The sequence below is a fragment of the Grammomys surdaster genome, unplaced genomic scaffold (genome assembly GCF_004785775.1).
Source record: "Grammomys surdaster isolate TR1022 unplaced genomic scaffold, NIH_TR_1.0 1036, whole genome shotgun sequence".
In the NCBI taxonomy this organism is placed as follows: domain Eukaryota; kingdom Metazoa; phylum Chordata; class Mammalia; order Rodentia; family Muridae; genus Grammomys; species Grammomys surdaster.
In genome coordinates, this window is record NW_021605455.1 from 1083504 (window position 1) to 1088570 (window position 5067).

Here is a 5067-nt window from a genome sequence, read left to right on the forward strand (position 1 = left end):
CAGACAGTTGCTCAAAGACACAGCTGTGGCCGCAGGCTGCAAAGCTTGTAGGTTGCTATGCTAGTTGAAGGCTACAGCTGCTGTGTGCGGCCACCCCCACACTTGGCTGCCTCAGTGTGGGAGAGCTTGTACAGCCTTTGAGTGCTGCCAGTACTGGCATAAGTGACCAGGCCTGGTGAGTGTGCTAGTCAGATTTATTTATTTAATGTGTAAGTGTGTTTTGCCCACATAAATGTGAATGCACTGCTACCCTGGACAGGAGCTCAAACAGGGTGCAATGTCATTTAAATCAGCTACACTCAGAGCTGGAGAGATGGGTCAGCAGAAGCAGCGTTCACTTGTTGCTCTTGCAGAGGACCCAAGTTTGATTCCCAACACCCACATGGCAGCTCACAATTGTCTGTGACCCCAGTTCCAGAGGATCCATCACCCTCTTCTGATTTCCACAGGGACCAGACACACACCTGTGTACAGACATGCACACAGGCAAAGCACTTTTACACATAAAATAAATAAATCTTAATTAGCCACATTTGCCAGTTATGTGATGTATGCTGGTAGCCCCAGCATTGATGGCAGAATAGTTATTGTAAGTTCAAGGCCAGTCTGGTCTACATTGTAAGGCTGGGTCTCAAAAACCAGTAACAGGAACAGGCTAAGTGGACCAGCGAGGACTCTTTGGACTTATTGGATTATCATAAATGAGCAGCCTATTGATCTTAAGTTGTTTTTTTTTAATTTGAGAAGCCATCTGGAAGCACCTCCTGGTGAGGACATTCCTGGGGACCATTTGCTGCTTCCTCCTTCCTGCTTCATACTCTCCTCCAAGTCCTTCTCTGGCCGCCTTTCTCCTCCCCCATTCTCCAGGCTCAGCTCTACAGCCATTCACATCTTAGCCATGGAGCTCCAAGAACACAGCCCTCTCCCCGCTCCCGCCCCAAATATTCACTTTCCCTGCCGAGTGTCTTAAATTCCACTCTGAGTCATTTTGGACTTTCTGGATTTCAGAAGGTCTGAGGCAGGCCTGTGCCTGTTGCCCCCAGATACCCTCACATTTTCCCAGCCCTGAAGCCTGGGGAAACTTCCCTCCAGCAGTACAGCCCTTGCCAGTGGGCTTCTAGCTCAGTTTGTCCAATAGGAGGACAAGAGAAAGAGGAGACTAGATAGCAACAGCGAGGCACCATCGGACATCCAGTCTCAGTATTCAGTGGAGACTGGCTGTATTCTGTAAGCTCGTCCTTAGCTGTTAATACCCTGCAAACATCTGATGAAGTCAGCCTTTGCCTGCCTGATCAGAATCTACAGTGGCCCATCCCAAAGTGTTGCTTAAAGCAAGGATCAGAAACCAAAACTAACCAGCGGTAGTGGTGTACATCGTTAATCCCAGCACTAGGAAGGCAGAAACAGATAGATCTCTGTGAGTTCCAGGCCAGCCAGAGCTACATAGTGAGATGCTGTCTCAAAACAAAACAAAGCAAAACAATGCAAACAAAACCAAAGCTACCTGGTGGCACATGCCTATAATGAAGCAAAAGTAGAAAAAAAATGTAAGTTTGAGACCAGCCAGGGCTACACAAGGAAACCCCATTTCAAAACTGCAAAACAGAAAATAAAGCTATCTCAACACTTTATACAGTTTATTTAATCTGTATAATCTGGTAAGCGTAGATCTTGCCATCGGTCTTTTGGGGTGACTCAAGGTCTATCATGTGTATATAGATGTAGTGGTTGGGGATACTTCACTGTTGTTCTTGCATGAACTTCCATTAAGGAATCGTCAGTGGCTTCTAATGTATGAACTTAAAGGCATCTACAAAGCATAATTAAGTGAAAAATCCTCCCAGGTTTCTGATTTGCTTCTCCATATTTGATTATCTCATATATCTTAAATATTTAAAGAATATTATCTCATATATTAAACAATTCTAAATATTATTTAAGTTAAATAAATTTAATAAATTTAAATAATAATAAATAAGTAAAAATATTTTATTACCTCTACAGTCTCTGTTAGTAACTTAGCTTTGAGTGTGGCTACTTAGTTTGCATGAAAACCTCAACCTCCCTCCTCTGAGCGCTTCATCCATCAACATTATGAAATTGGCACACTTACCGGGACAGCGGATGTGGACAGGTCTGGTTCAGCTTCTCTCCTTCCTAGGCATGGAGTTCAGCCGATGGCTGCAGACGCCTAGGGAAACTCAGTAGCTTCTAGCATCCAGAGTGTGTTCAGTGGGTTTGCACAAGACACAGAACTACCCAGTGCCAGTAGTACAGGTGGGTCTCCTGTAACTAAGCCAGAGCTCTGGCTGGTGACTTGAGCTCCCATTAGAGAAATAAGTGTGGAGCTGATTGGGTGCATGGCTATCTCAATAATGTAGCACCAGTGTGTTAGTGATTCCACAGTGAGTCCTGCTAACCTTAAATGATTGACAGCCACACCTGCCTCTTTGCTAAGGCTCCTTCTTCCTGTAGCTACTTTACCACCTTCTGACCAGAGGCCTGAAAGACGTGGAGGCCAAGACAGGCAATGTCTTGGTGTGGACATCTGAGCCCTGGAGTATACAAAGAGGAACAACTGGAGGTCACCAAGTTGCTTCTGAAGGTCTCTTTGGGTTCCCTGAAGTTCCACAGTGGGTGTGTGTGTTAGCAGAGTCCACCTGTACAGATTGACCGTTCGGGAAAGTTCAGGCTGATGCTTGGGATTTTGTAGATCCATTACAAAGATTAGTCTTTGATACAGTCTAGTCTCCTCAGAATGAGTCACCAAATCCAAAGCTGGGTGTGGATTGCTACTGTTGACCACACACGCCATTTCCTCTGTCTTGGCCCTCACGTTTCATCAGTATGCAGCACCAGCCATCCATGGGACTGGCTTCAAGCATGCTGTCGCCATCTTGCCTTCAGCTTTTATGACCTGAGAAAATCCAGAGACATGCCCTTCCTCTTACATTCTGTCTGGGAGGACTGGAGGAGGGGATGCAGAGCAGGGTGGTTTTCCCAGCACTCTCTGGGGCACCAGCTGTTGGTCAAGGTCAAGGGGCAACAGTGAAGCCTGGGAAGACCTCTGAAGTAGAACGGGGGAGTGGGAACAGGACTCTGCGGCAGTCCCAGGTTTTTGTCACGGAATGAGATGAGTAAAGAGTTAGAAATTTATTCCAAAGCACAACTGTGCACTCAGGATTTGAGTGTGGGTCTCTAGAATGAGTGTGTCACTGGGAATCTGGATAGCTCATTTTATGGGTGACCTGAGCGGAGGGGAGGATTACTCATGGATCGAGACAGGGAAAACGAGGGAAGTTCCGTGAGCGAATCAAGATTTTCCTAGAATCATTTACTCCCCTTTTCTGTCCTTATATAGGGCTTTTGGGGATGGCATGGAGATGCCATTATAATGAAGCAAGGGACAGTTAACAGTTGTCTAGATGGCCCTGTTGGTCCCAGGGGGATCTGGTTTCTTTACTGCTTGAATGATCACATGGTCTCGTGCTGTAAGACAGCTCTGTAACTGTCAGACTTGGACCATGGTTTAATTTACTCATCTCTTTAGACATAAGCAGCCCACCCCAGGCTTGAGGATGCTCACCTAACCACTCCGTTTGCTGGCCCTGCCCACATTTGGGCTCAGTGCTGAATCATGGGACCATTCTTGAGTGTCTTGTGAAGAGGGGACTACCTACCTTGCAGAGTTCTGGGACTGTGACTCTTGGCCCTAGTGGATCAGAGGACTTGCCCAAGTAGTCTTTTTAAACCATGCCTCAGCCTCTAGACCTTACCGCAAGAGTCTAATTCATTAGGCAGGTTGATGTGTCTAGTTTTAATTTAGAGGTTTCAGTTTGCTTGCTTTTACTTTTCTGTCATGAAGAAGCAGCAGTTAGGACAAAACCTTATCACCTTTATACCCCAAATGTGACCCTTAAAGGGACAGTATCTGCCTGACCTGAGCTGACAGAAACCTGAAGCCCCACTCCATTACCCAAAGTGCAGGTAGCGAGGTTGTCAGGGATAGATGTGCAATCTCCCTGCATGAGTCAGAGTCATCTGGGGAGTCAGAGTGTTCAGATTTCAGAGTTCTCATCTCTGAACCTGGCTCTTAAGTCTGGGTAGGAGAAGGGATCCTTACTAAATAAGCATCCAGATGATTCTAATGAGTTGGAATAATGGTTTTTAAGCATGTTTTTTCACTCTGTGATTGGCAAATAGGGCTCAGTGGAGGATGGGTTCACCTGATGGTGAACTCTGTTTTCAATCTGTTGCTCTTGCATCCAAATAGTTTCTGCTGAGGTTACTCTGCCAACCAAAGTCAAGTCATATCCCTTGGCCTGACACTGAAGAAGCTGCTGCTACTGATTCTTCCTCTTTTTCTTCTGCTTCTGCTTCTTCTTCTTTTCTTCCTCTTCCTCCTCCATTGTCTTCATCATCAACTCCTCTTCCTCCTCCTCCTCCTTTTTCTTCTTAGAGACAAGGTCACATACTGTAATTCACTATGTTGCCTAGGCTACCCTGAAACTCATAGTAGTCCTCCTGCCTCAGCTGCTCAAATACTAGGATTAAGGACATAAGTCAATACACCTAGTTAAAGGCCCCTCGATGACTGAAAGTTTGTCTGTCCTAAGTGTTTTATCTTTCAAGGCCACTTTTTCTGGCAGCTCAAAGTCAGAACAATGTGTGCCTACTTCAAGCTCATGAAGGACCAGTTTAGGATTGTATCACTCACTAGGTGGAATCGAGTAGCTGGAGAGTATGAGACCTGTAAATCACAGGGTAGGGTGCGGGCCTATGGGGCAGCAGATGGGAGCCAACACTGCAGAGCCTGGTCTCTTTTCCTGGACATGGAGTGAGCCCATAAGAAGTCACAGGTCACAACTTTGTGTCTTTCCTGTGATCATTTCTCGCTTCCTGTCTTAGTTACCGTTCTATCACTGTGAAGAGACACCATGACCAAGGCAATTCTTACAAGACATTTAATTGAGGGCTTGCCTACTGTTTCTGATCTGCAGGCAGACAGGGAGAGAGAAAGGAGAGAGAGAGAGAGAGAGAGAGAGAGAGAGAGAGAGAGAGAGAGAG